The sequence below is a fragment of the Halichoerus grypus genome, chromosome 8, assembly GCF_964656455.1.
Source record: "Halichoerus grypus chromosome 8, mHalGry1.hap1.1, whole genome shotgun sequence".
Classification (NCBI taxonomy): Eukaryota; Metazoa; Chordata; class Mammalia; order Carnivora; family Phocidae; genus Halichoerus; species Halichoerus grypus.
The window spans coordinates 95,707,763-95,722,429 of record NC_135719.1 but is presented as its reverse complement, the minus strand read 5'-3'; the positions used below and the strand labels follow the sequence as shown (position 1 = coordinate 95,722,429).

Genomic DNA, 14,667 nt, shown 5'->3' with positions numbered 1-14,667 from the left:
TCTTGAATTCCAGTATAATTAATCCAACTACATTTCCACAACTCCATTTGAATATCTAACAAAATTCACAAACATAACATGTGCCGAATTGAAATTCTGATCTTCCCCTGCTCATACACTCTCTCAATCTTTTTCTTCTCAGTAATGCCACTCTAGTTGCTCAGGCCCCACAAATTGGGTCATCTTTGACCCTTCTTTCACACACTCTAAACCTGATCCTCTAACAAAACCTGTTGTCTTAACATTCAGTATATATCAATTATCCGACACAGTTCACAACCTCCACTGCTATCATCACCTCCAAGGCACCATCTCTCACCTAAATTGACAAGAGCCTTTGAGCCCATATCCCTTCAGGCTGGTCTCAAGACAGCAGCCAGAGTGACCCTGTGAATCATAGGTCAGATTAGGTCACATCTCTACTTAAAACCCTCCAATGGCTTCCTAAATCTCTCAAAGAAAAAGTCAAAGTCTTAGTAGCCTCCTTCTAGACCCACACCATCTGGCCCCCATTACTTCACTATCTCCTCCCTTAATCTTCTGCCCTTGTGCACTCCATAGAGATTCCTTATTGTTACCACCTCAGGGCCTTTGTACTTGCCCAATCCCTCCCCTTGGACTGCTCTTCTTCCAGACATCCCATGGCTTATTCCCTCACCTCTTTCAGGTCTTTACTAAAATGTCTTCATTTCAGTGATGGCTTCTCTAGCCAAACTATTCAAAATTACAAGCTCTTTCTCAATGTACTTCCTAATTCTCTTCTCTGACCTATTTTTCTCCTAGTACTTATCATTATCTAATCCACCATTTATTTTACTTAAGTAATCTTGGTTATGTGTATACTTTTTACTTTCCCATTCATCTGTTTTGTTCACTGTTGTATACCCAGACCTTAGAGTACTATGTGGCAGATATAAGGGCTGAATAACAACTGTGGAAGAAAGGATTCATAATGACAAACATTTAGTGAATGTCTACATTTGCCAGGCACTATGCTAGTCATAATGCATGTATTATTTTTATTAACTCCCCACAACTACCCTAAGAGATAAGTTAGGATTACAGGTCTTTAACAGATGTGAAACAGGCTTGGAGATTCTAAGTAAATGTGTCCAAGATCACATAACTAGTAATTGGCACTGAATTACCACATTCTTTTGATACATAGTTCATAAGACCAAGTTACCACCAGAGAAGGTCCTTTTGGATGACTTATCCCCATGTCTGTGAACTTTGTGATGTCAACTGTACACTCTTTAGTGACTTTACACATTTCCAATATGTATACACGTATGAACACATGCCATAACAAAATTCCCATGGAAAAGTAAAAGTTAGAATCACTAATAATCATATTCCAAACAATATAACTCCCACAGGGAATTAGTTTGAAATTTGATAAATAGTTTTATAGTCTTACCATGGTATTACCTTTTCTTCTTATCTCCCATTAGTATCTATTCAGTTTACAGTTATTCTTTCCATGTTATAACTCACTAGACTATGAAAATCAATTTGATAGTTTAAAATTGGGGGATGGCATAATTATTTTGTCAAGTTTTATGCTGCTTTAATATACTTTCCTAACCTTAAAATAAATCTGAATGAAATTTCAAAGCCATTAATCAGTTTATGTCTTATTAGAATGAAAAAGACAAACTAGCCATTAGTCAAAAAAAATACTGTTTGTTTTTGAAGCTTTGCATTTCTTATATGTTCTATACTTTTAGCTAATTTTGTCAACTTGAACAATGAACTGTCAATTCAGTTGGGGAAAATTAACACGGATTTCTGTGGGTATTCTTTTTTTATTATAATTATCTCAAAAATAATCAATAGTTTTTTTTTCTTATTTTTCTTCAAAACGTAATGTGTAATCAAACATATCTCAAAGGCAGTAATGAAAAATTTAGTACCCATATAATCATTAATATTTAGAAAAAAAATCCACTTTCTTATAAGAAGCATCAAATTTAGTTCATATTTGACATTGTGCTTAATTTCTTATTATGGAGAAAACAGGTGGCAATGTGGTAAAATTGGCATTACCTGTAACCAGTTTAAAATTCACTTTTATCCTATATTCCAAATTCTTAAATTCTAAATGGGCTTGATCATTAAGCTCAAATTGAGGAAGAGGTACAAAGTATAAATATATATAACTGGGCTTGGTTATAGGACTTGATAATATATTTAAAGAGAACTAAAAACATGCATTTAAAATCACACCTGAAAATGAGAGAAGTTTAGGGAAGAAAATATCTGAACAAATTTGTAAGGATCTGAGAAAGTTGATAATGTGTTGCTTGAAAAATAAATTGGTTTATAATCCATATTTAATGGTTCCATTAAAGTTTTTTTAAAAGAGTAATATTTCTCTTCTTCATTTAATTCACAATTTTATTCATTACAAACTTTCAAATTTATATGTTGCCAGGTTCAAATGCAAATGTTTCATCACTATTGTCAGCTTAAAAAGAAAGGATTTTATAAATTCAAAATGCAATTATTTGGCTGCTCCTGGGAACTTAAGCTTTATTCTTTTGGTCTCAAACATCTCAAAAATAGATAATACATACATAAAAAAGATCAAGCCGAGGTTATTTTGAACTAAGTAATGAATAAAACCTTAAGCGACACTAGGAATATTCCTAAAAGAATTTATTCTCTTCTTCACATTAGGCTCTTTTAATCTGTTTATAACATTGAAAAGGCATATAAAAATAATTCGTTGGAGTCAAAGTATAATATTTCTGAATTATAAAATGAGGTAGCTATAATACAATAATAGTCCACAAGAATTGGGCCTATAATACCTATTAAAATAATCTTTAGCTTATAAAGATGACATAAAAAGTTAACTATTTTAAACTAATGTAAAAAAAGTGCATTATTTCTGAAACTTTTAATAAGCAGTATTAAATTTCAAAACTATCAATACCTCAAATTTATACCTTATAGAGAAAAATCATTTTAAACCTAGCAATGCCTTAAATTTTAAAATGTTTAAAGAAGCACACAATTACATAAAATTAAGAAACCAAATAACCAAAATATTGAAAAAATTAGAAGATGAACCATGAGAAACTATGGACTCTGAGAAACAAACTGAGGGTTCTAGAGGGGAGGAGGAGGGAGGAGTCAGCCTGGTGATGGGTATTAAAGAGGGCATATATTGAATAGAGCATTGGGTGTTATACGCAAACAATGAATCATGGAACACTACATCAAAAACTAATGATGTAATGTATGGGGATTAACATAACATAATAAAATAAAATTTAAAAAAAAAAAGAAAGAAATTACCTGGAACAGATTCCAGTATGTATTTTATTGTTAACCTCAAGTGAAATTCAAGAAAATGATATCATGGGGTAATTTCCCTCACACTATCCTGTCTCCCTCCCTATCTAGCAGGTTGTAGCCATCTTGACCAAATGAAATGAGGGGGTTTCATTTGGTGAGCTCCCAGACGAATCCCTTATTATCTTTCCATTTTTTTCCCTCATTTTTTATTACATAAAAAATTCCAAAGGAGTTGACTGATTCTAATAAAATATTATTAACTGAAATTATTAACATAGAATAAATTTGAGCTGCAAACTGGAATAGTGTTTTTCATTCAGTTCACCAGATAATTATGAAAGACCTGCAATGCCTAAATCATTAGACACAGAGGTAAAGACTAAAAATATAAATGCTCTGTGTGATACCAGCCTTCTGGCATTTATGACCTTGTGTAATTCACTCTCCTTGAGTGTGGGCTGAATGTAGTGATGTGATTCTAACAAACAGACTATGGCAAAAGTGATGGGGGAGGGGCACTTGGGTGGCACAGTCAGTTAAGCGTCCGACTCTTGGTTCGGCTCAGGTTGTGTTCTCAGAGTTGTAAGATCAAGCCCCTGTCAAGCTCCACACTCCTGCACAGTCTGCTTAAAACGCCCTCTCCCTCTCCCTCTGTCCCCACCCCTGAGCTCGGGCTCTCTCTCTGAAATAAATAAATAAATCTTTAAAAAGAAAAGTGATGAGATGTCACTTTCAACGTAAGGTTATAAAAGACTATGACTTCCTTTTCTCTCTCTCCCTCCCTCCTTTCCTCTTTCTCTGCTAAAGCAAGCCATCGTGTTGAAAGCTACCCTATGGAGAAGCCCATATGGCAAGTAATGGAGGGCAGTCTTTGGCCAGCAAGTGAGAAATTGAGGCCTTAGTCCAACAACCTGGAAGACACGGAATTCTGCAACAACTGAGTGAGCTCAGAAGCAGATCCAGCCCCCCACCCCTCCACACTCCCCGCCTTGCAATTGGCCCTTGAGATGACTGCAGCTGCAGCTGACACCTTGATTTCAGCCTTAGTGAGAGGCTTGAGCAACAGGACCCAGTTAAACTGCACCTGGAGTCCTGACCCAGTGACACCATGAGATAATAAATGTGTTATGTTAAGCTGCGAAATTTGGGGGTACTTTGTTACACAGTAATAGATAACTAAATACACTGTCTTCTAAAAATATAATTAAAGGAATAAAGGAATTAATATAAGGTAAGACATGATGTATCAAGAGTTTTGTTTTTTGTTTGTTTGTTTGTTCGTTTGTTTTAAAGCATTATGGTGGACCTATGAATGGTGATTTCTGACAAGGAGTATTTATTAGGAAGGAGATTACAAAAAGAAGGAAAAGGGAAGGAGATATTTTTAAAAAGAAAGAACACAGATGATGATCATGGACCCTGCATTGTGGCCCTAAGGAATCAGTACTTTATTCTGTACGTGAAGAACCATTAAATGTTTTTGAGCAGAGAAATTATTTTTTTTGAAGATTTTATTTATCTATTTGACAGACAGTGAGCGAGCACAAGTAGGCAGAGTGGCAGCAGAGGGAGAGGGAGAAGCAGGCTCTCCGCTGAGCAGGGAGCCTGATGTAGGGCTTGATCCCAGGACCCTGGGACCATGACCTGAGCCGAAGGCAGACGCTTAATGCTTAATGACTGAGCCACCCAAGTGCCCCTTGAGCATAGGAATTATAAGATGAGACCCCCATTTCTGTGAGAAAATTCTGATGCCATTATATTTGAAATGGACTGGAAATGAAAAAGAAAATAACCAAATCATTTAAAAGTCCATTGAAAAGTCTGGATGAGAAGGAATGAGAGTCTGAGCCCTACAGAAGTGGCAGTAGGAACAGAAATGGGGAAATGGGTGTGAGGTACTTGGGAGCAAAACTGGTAGGGTTTGGTGAACAGAAGACTACGGGGAAATTGAAATAAAGAGGGAAGGTAAAAGTGGCACTGAGATGTTCAGCCTGGCTAACTTGAGAGAACCGGCAACATGAAACAAGGAAGGGAGCACAAATGGAGGAAAAATTTAAAGGAGCAAAGTAAGTTCTTTTGAAGTGGACTCGTTTGAGTAACAGCAGGATGATAATAATAAGTCAGCAGTTTCAAATATGATTATGATACTAAGGAACAAAGTCAGAACTGCAGATTAAGATTTGGGAATAACTAATTTAGGGAGGCTGCTTAAGCCATGAAAAGAAATGAGATAGCCCACTGAGTGCTTAAAAACCTCTTATTACTCTGCACTACCTGCAGAATAAAATACAAAATGATTAGTTACCCATTTATCTAGCTTCAGCTGCTGCACATTCCAACATACATTCTATATTCCAAACACACAAGATGACTTATGGGTCTCCCAAGACACTATGAATTTTCACACCCCATGCTGAGTCTTTGCACATTTCCCATTCCTGAAATGCCCTGTTCCTCAACACCCATTTAGACTTTATGGAACTTCAAATGTCACCTCTTATATGTTTCCAAAGCACATAGCCTTTATCACATATTATTACAAATCATCTTACCTTTCTGCCCTAACACATGAACCTTAGGGCAAAGATCAGGTCTTACTAATTTCTTATATCCAGTGGTGCCTTGAATATTTAGCATAATGTTTAAATGACAATGTAATTACTAGAAAAAAAAGGAAGAAAGGAGGAAGATAGAGAGACTCTGAAGAAAAAATAGGAATCACCCACCTTTAAGAAACAGACCAAAGAAGAAATGAGGGAGATTAAGGAAACAAAATGGTTATTTGTATTTTAAAAGGGTGATGATGTCTCCTAATACTGACTGGAGAGTTCTCTTTAGTTACCACCCTCACATTGGTTAAACATGTCAAGTTCAATTTTTTTTTAAATACAATAAAATTCATCTTTTGTGAAGTTTGGAAGATTTTTTTTTTTTAATAAAAATCAGAGAACTTTGTCAAATCTTCCAGGAATTGGCACTATCCCTTAAAACACACTCTGCTCTACTTGACAGAGCTGCTGCGTAATAACGTAACTCCATTCTTTCCTTAACGCTTCCCACACTAAAGAGCCATGACCTCTAAGACCACCATTATCTCACATAATTCTACAAGACTCTTTGACTTTACTTCATAGTACACATTTATGTAGACTCCTCATGGCAACCCAGTAACAGTCTTCAAATGTTGTCAATAATATGTCCTCTTAGTCAAACAAGACCTTTCTAACTCTAATCTTGCTGGTATCCAAGACCTTTCCCTAAATCCAGCTGCTTTCTTGATCTCCAGCAATTCCATAAAAGCAGACAGGTGAGATATTCTCCTGAACACAGACCACTGCCTTTACCACAGCCATTACTTACCACAATTGGCAGTAGAGGAAATAGGGCTGTTCTGTACACTTCAGCCAGCACAGCCTAGATTTTTCTTGCTTGTATTCATTTCCTCGTTTTCAATATTTTATCTGTAAGGGGATATATAATAACTTGGCTGTTACTCTAAACTCTTTCTTTCCTAAAATCCCTATGTACTAAAAGAATGTTAATTCATGGTGTTTGAACAGTTTATGTACCACGGTAGAATTTTGTTTATTCCTTACCTGGACAAATTTAATACGACTTTCTTTTTCTTAATATAGAAGACTCTCTACTCTTTGTTATGAGATCAGTTTTTTAAAAATCATGCTATTCATCATCTTATAATGCATTCCCAAGAAAACTAACCCTAAATGCTTGCCCAGAAAATGACTGACAGCACAGGGTTCTTTATATTATTTTATAGAATAAATTTGCCTTAAAATAAGTTGCAGCATAATACAATAAAAATAATACTGCGATTATAAATAGTATCTGTTGAGCACTTAGTAGGTGTCAGGCGATGAAGTAACGAAGCCTCAGAGAGGCTAAGTCACATGCCCAAAGTTGTACAATTAACACAAGGCAGAAACAAGACTCAAACCCAGGATCTGACTTCAAGTACCAGGATCTTAACTACTGTTTTATAATGCAAGATCTGAACCTATACGGCCTCTTAAAATTTATAACAAAACTTTAACATGTTATGGTCCTCAAAACACCAGCAATGGGATGTCAGGGCAGACACTGCTAATTAGTGATAAAGTCAGATTTGCTGATTTCAAGTACCTTTTTAATGAATTTTCTCCATGAACTCCATTAACATGTTTTGAAAAGATCATAGAAATTGGAAAAACAAAACAAAACTCTGAATTAAAATATAATCTTAACTAGGGTACTCACAAGAATAAATGACTTATTTAACACTATTTCTGATTCAGTAAAGAATCTCTATTTTGGCAGGATGCATTTCTAAGAGCTCTGAGAGCTGACACAAATATCCCAAATGAGGTAACAAATTGTCCACCCACAAAGAAAAGATATTTCCTCAGATTCAAGATCTCAGTTGTTGGCTGGAGCCAGGGACCAGTCTTTCGCCAAATCCTCCAACACCTTGCCTCTCCTCCTCTTCCTTCAAGGTCTCATATTTTAAGTCTTCACAGAGAAAAAGGAAACTTCTTCATTCATCTCACATGTATGGAACACTATGTCAGGCAGGGAATAAAAAGGTGACGATGCTTATTCTCAAGGGCATCACACTTTAGAGGAGGAAACTAGTCCCAAAAGTACCACTATGTACCTTGTATTTCCACACATAACAGGTGTTCAATAAAAGTTAGTTGATGAAAACTGTGACTAGATATCTTCCCTAGGCCAACTGTGCCCTTTCCAGTTTTTCTTAATGTTTAAAATAGCTGTGTGAAAATTGTACTTAAAAAAAATCAAGAAGTCAGATTCTGGACTACTATTTAATATATTTAAAATATGAATACTGAAAAAACAAAACAAAAAACGGACTGATTCAAAGACAATATGTATTGCACAATTTTCTGGGGGTGGGGAGGGTGGAAGTCAGTAGGAGATTTGGCTGAGATCTGTGGTTTAGACTAAGATTTTTCCAGGGACTGCAGGATGGACTGAATCCTGGGTTTCAGCTGCAAATCTTTTTTGCTGGTGACCGAGCAGACAACCATCATCCCAGGTCCTATTTGAAGCATGCTCTTCAAACCACAATAGGAGATGTGAGAAATCTTCAAGGGCTCTGTGTCTGCAGTCACCACCATAAATTTGTAGATGCTTCTATTGAGAGTTTCATTGACTTCCTTGAGAAGCTGCCTATAGTTAACAAGACAGCTGAGCCATTTCCACCCATTTCACAGTGAAGTAGACTTCTATGAAGGGATTGGCTTTAGGAGTTAACAGACCTCTGTCTCTGTTGCAGTTCTGTAGTCTCATTATCTGCTCAAGGAACACAGAGGACTTCAAAATGAGAAGGCTCACCTCAGCCCAGGAGGAAAGAGCAGAAATATAAATTGAAATTTTTAATAATTGTTTTTTCCTCCTTTTTCCATCAAATACATCTAACTGCTAATCAGAGCTTCTGATAGGCATGAGATACCATTACACAATTGTCAACTGAGTGGATATAATTCTATCATAGAGGAGATATTTGACAGATTAGTTAGCTCATGTCACCTCATCATGAGAAGCTTTTCAGTTTTTGTTAGTTTTTCTGAATGTTTGAAATGTCTCAGAGATTCCCTACTATATTCCCAAGCTGCAAGGAGCCCAGGAATGCCAACCTACCTCCACTAATGGAGTTAGTGGATCACCACATCAAAAACCAATGATGTATTGTATGGTGACTAATATAACATAATAAAATTTAAAAAAAAAAAGAACATATCCTTCTACATTTAAAACTGCTGTTTAAGCTTTTTGAATATAAAAGAAGTGAAGATTCATTCATTCATTCGTTCATTTATATATTTATTTTTTAAGATTATTTACTTATTTATTTATTTGACAGAGAGAGACACAGCGAGAGAGGGAACACAAGCAGGGGGAGAGGCAGGGGGAGAAGCAGGCTTCCCGCCTAGCAGGGAGCCCAATGCAAGCAGGGAGCCCGATGCGGGGCTCGATCCCAGGGTCCTGGGATCATGACCTGAGCTGAAGGCAGACGCTTAACGACTGAGCCACCCAGGTGCCCCAAAAGAAGTGAAGATTCAAAGCAACAACCAAGGCAAGTAGAATCCAGGCATCATCCTCTGCTTTATGATTTCCTCTAATTTCTATCTCATGTCCAGGGAAAAGAATCTCCTTAGAAAGAATTTTCCCCAAACCTGGAAGTGTGCCTTCTGTTATCTCTAATTCTGATTTCCTCCCTTGCTAAATTCTCACTTGTGTTTGACCCAACATATTTATTCTCTTCTCTCTATTCAGCAGCCATCACAGACATACAGCCTTTTCCTTTATCAAAAAAGCATTTAGCCAAGAAATTTGTGTATAGAGTAGACACTGCTAAATGGGTGTGTGATGGAGCAAGATGCAGATGATTACGGCTCCCAACAGCAACAACAGAAATAAGGACAGTCCTTTAATTATCCCTCTCCTAGGAATTTCTCACTCTTGGTATTTCTCTACTGTCCCCTACCTGCTATTATGTTTCTGACCCTCTCTTTCTCTCTCCTGGGTCACTCCCACCTTCAAGTAACAGTTTATTTCTTATGCTGAGCAGTCCAGCCATCAGTCTCCTTTAAACCATACCCTGGAGGGCTCTTGCTTTCCAACATAAAGAGGTCTCTCAAGGTGTCTTGTTAAAAAATGTCCAGGTACTTTAGGAGAGAAATCATGCCACTCCCAGAGGGGCAGAGCAGTGACCTTCAGTTGTGTTTTTTTTTAAATAGTGGGTTTTTTTTTTCACTCCAGCTGTTTTGTTATCCAAACAAAATGCATGTATTAACAAAAAGTTAACTCAAAGATTTAAGAGCATTCCTTAATAACCATGCTATTGCAATACCTGTCTCAGAAAGCATAATGTCAGCAATAATTTATTCACTTATATTACAAACCACAAGAAGAAATGTGACCTGCCTAGTTACTTAACATCTTTACATTTCTATTCTTTTTAACCCTAAAACAAATGATACATTTGTCACGCCCTTAATTAAAGACAGACATTCATAATATTCAGGTTAAATGTAAGATTTAGTCCATAGGTTAACTAGAGAAAACCAATTTATTTCATTATTTGCCTGTACTTAATGAAAACACAATGCACAATGGCTACAAATATAATAGCTATGTTGAGCTTAATTCCACTAGCTGATGATATTGTTAAACATCATGGGCTTGCATATGTATATATGTGCACATGCATACACTTATCAGTGTGTGTGTATGCACATATACATTGAGCTCATTTGGTTATATATTATAACAGTTTAGACTGTTAGCCAAAAGTAGTTTTTACTATTTTTATTTTAGTAAAATAAAACAAAATAAAAAGACTAGTTGTAAGGGTTTGCTTATCACACTTACTTGTTTTTGCCCAAGATAACATACTCCTGTAGTAAAGATGCCACTAAAAGATAATTGGACAATTAAATATGGTGCCATGTTTAACTTAAACAGAAGAGCATTCCAATGCTATCTGTTGAGGAAAACTTAAATTTGACAAAAAAAAATTGCAGAACTGCATTATTTGATCAAACCATGCAAACTATAATTTTCTTAGACCAGCATGTATTTCAATCAATATTTATGAAGTCATCCAAATGTTCCTCTCAATTGAACCAAATTTTACACTCATAACAGCCTCTCACAAAGGCCTTGGCCAGTAATAATACAATACTATAGGTTTCATAATTTAAAGGCATTAACTTAAAATGACTATAGTTTATAACATGCAAAGTATACCAACTAGACCAGCATATCTGAAAGAGTCATGTCAAGAGAATTATTTAGATATTCAGGGATTCGAAGTACTGAATCTGTGGAAGGGAGAAACAACCTGAAAGTATATTCCATCTAAAGCCATTGGGAAAAGAGCAGGTATAATTTCTACCACCTCACAAGTTAATCCTGTTTACACACCATGAAACCCTGTCAGACACATATTTGCAGAGCCTAGTGACTTAAACACAGCGATAACTACAATACCAATTAGCATAAATTTTAGGAGGAAGATGAATCTGATGGTAACATATTAACATTGGATTAAAATACCTTGCAAAATATTCTTTTCATAAGGTCCTTTGCCAAACGTTTGGTGTAGCTGACTGCTATACAAAATTGTTTTATCACAAAGGAAATACTGTAGACTCTATATTCCTAATATATCCAGAATCCATCTATTTCTATTTCACTGATACCATCCTGAAACCATCATCAAATTTTACCTGTTATCTAACCTTTTCCTAGCTCTCCTATTTTTACTCTTATGCATCAGGGAGTAGCAGTAACCATGGAATTCTACAAAAAAAAAAAAAAAAAAAAAAAGTCTGTCCTCAATAGAGCAGCCAAAATGATCCTTTGGAAGGCAAGTCAGATCAGGTCACTCCTTTGATTAAAACCTGCAAAGGATTCCTTTCCTACTGCTAATAAGACTCAGACAAGGCCCTACAGAATCTACCTGCTCTTCCTTGCTTACTCTGCCTACATCCACAGTCTCCTCCCAGATCCCTACACATGCTGGACGTGCACCTGTCCTGAGCATTTATCTTGTCTTCAGCCTGGCATGCTCTTTCCTTGTTTATCCACTTGGCTAACTCCTTCTCCTCTTTATAGTTCACCAACCTCAGTTTCTCAATGAGGTCCTATGCACTATTTAACATATATATAGTAAACTACCCAGCCCCAGACCTCTTGTTCCCACTATACTCCTTATCTTATTTATTCCATTTTAGTTTTTCCATAGCACTTATCACCTTTTATAAAAGTATATATTGTGCTAATTTCTTATTCTGTCTCTTGAATGTTGGCTTCTCAAGAGCAAGGGTCTTTGCCTTTTTAGTTCACTAAAAATGTATCCTATCTCTCATATAGGGTTGACACTCTATAAATATTTGTTGAATGTCCAATGAATGTAAATGTGATATGAATGTAACACAAGGAAGCTTCCAGTCACCAACATAGTATAAAACCTTCATGGAAATAACTTGGATTATGCCACTAAGTATTCAAACCTAAGAAACTGGTATTATTAGATGGCCCCTCCATACGCAGCAACAGTTGTCCTGAAATATTCTTCCAGGAAATGGGAATAGTATCTCTTGATATGCAATTCCTGTTGGCCTTATAATTTTACAATTTATCATGGGAACACAGACCCTTGAATTCCTTGGATGCTATCACTTCTTAAATAATTTCTCTGTCACTTCATTATTATCTTTTCATTCACTTCTTACTTCTTTTCAGTTACTTTGACTTCACTCACCTTTCCCTGAACGATGAATGTTAGCATTGCCCAAAATGTCCAACCTTGGTTGTATTCCCTTTTCTATGCCTACAGATCCAATCTCCAATAACTGGAAGTCAAAGCCACTAGCTCTAGTCTTTCCCATATTCCTCTCCCTATAGCCTAACTGCTCCTTACAGACTTCCACTTGGATATGCTACAAACATGTTGAATGCAAAATTTCAAAGAATGATCTCACCACCATTGTAACCTAAAGAATTTTCTACCTGAATTCTTTCCATGATTAATAGCTTCGTTATCAACCTAGTTGCCCAAACCAGGAACCTGGGATTCCTCTTAGCTATTCCTTTTCTCACCTGCTTTCACTTCCTATTACATCTTTCCAATTTCTTAAATATGTCAATTCCATCACATAATTATGTCTCAAATAATTCTCTTATTCCATTTCCCAAGCCACTGTGGTGGTTTTATTTCATCGTTATGAGGATTATTGCAACAACTTCCTAATTGAGCTCCATGTCTATTCTCTTCTCCATAGCAATCCCTCCTCTCCAATTTGTTCATCTAACAAAATCCTATTAAATTTTCAAGTCCCAGCAAAGCTTTCCTTGCCTCCTTTAGTGTTCTTTCATGCTCCAAACAGTACTTACCAAATTGCATATTTTACTCTTTGGGAACGGCAGCAAGTCTGGGTGTATAGTTGCTGGCTTCAGGCAGTGGATCACTCAGCCTGCATGGAGTGTGTCACCACAGAAGTGACGTAGGTGGAGCAGTGGCCAAGGGTGACACACATGAGACCACAAAAATCTGAGAATGTGAGCAAGATGCGTCTGATACACAGTTCAAACAGCCTTTCTAAATTACTCATAGGACAACATCTCAAGGTTTGCCTGAAATTTTTCCTTCCAGACATCCTTGCCTATATTTATCCTTTGCTCATTTTTACAATATCCTCTTTTTTCCATAGAATAAAGCCAAGGTATTTGCCTATCTTTTAAGGCATAACCCATTAACTGCACCTAACTTTCCCAAGTAAATAACCCAGAAGCTTGTACTATACAAGACCCAGAAAATAGGTGAACCAGGAGCTACCATACATTTCATCAGTTGTAAACATGTGAGAAAGAAAATTTTCAACTTTTTTTTTTTTTTTTTTTTTTTTAAGATTTTATTTATTTATTTGACAGAGAGAGAGATAGCGAGAGCAGGAACGCAAGCAGGGGGAGTGGGAGAGGGAGAAGCAGGCTTCCCGCCGAGCAGGGAGCCCGATGTGGGACTCGATCCCAGGACCCTGGGATCATGACCTGAGCCGAAGGCAGACGCTTAACGACTGAGCCACCCAGGCGCCCGAAAATTTTCAACTTTTAATGTTTGTGGGTCCTGACTCTGGGCTCCCTGGGAAGCTATACTTTTACCAAGGTCAAAATGACTTCACCCAACTTCAAAGCATGGGCTCTATTTCAGCCCTGAGCACACATTGTACATCTGCTTCGTTAGCAAATAACCCAAGAAACATTTCAAACTGAAGAATAAAAATCTCCCTACGTTCCATTCCCATACCCCTGAAGCCTGCAACCTTGCACATACTAAACCCACAAGATAAAGTTTGTAATTTTCCGAAATGCCCTTCATCAAAGTGATTTGTAACTCTTGACGTAACAAAAAACATATGTAACCCCGTATCAAACGTTCCTTCTCTGGAGCACTCTCTTCTTTGTGAAGGTTATATATCTAGGGCAGCTGTCCTCACTTGGGCTTAAATAAAACTCTTTTTCTTTTTCTTTTTTAGAAATTCTAAAAGGTTTGTTCATTTCACATCAATACAGGTTTCTCTCAGGATATAGAACCATTTGATACAACTTCCCCAGAATTATCTCATTATTAATGTTTCAGCAAAATTCCTCACAAATACGGGCTGGATTCACTAAGTACAAAAGTTTATTAAAAAACTATCATAGCTACAATGAAACGTACCAAAATATTAACAAGAACATTTTTAACCTTCTTCTCTCTGTATTTTGTATCTTCCAAAATTTTCACATTGAGCATATATTTTTCTTATTTTCTTAGAAAAAAAATTGTAAGATGTG

The 14,667-nt window shown here is 36.5% G+C and overlaps 1 long non-coding RNA gene across 1 annotated transcript in view; it reads right to left on the bottom strand.

The window, feature by feature from the left end:
* LOC118522646 (uncharacterized) overlaps positions 1 to 14,667 on the bottom strand; it is a 1,210,141-nt gene that overhangs the window by 732,997 nt on the left and 462,477 nt on the right. Inside the window, exon 8 of the long non-coding RNA XR_013440670.1 lies at positions 6,667 to 6,767. This is a non-coding gene — a long non-coding RNA (uncharacterized LOC118522646). The remainder of the gene's footprint in view (positions 1 to 6,666; positions 6,768 to 14,667) is intronic.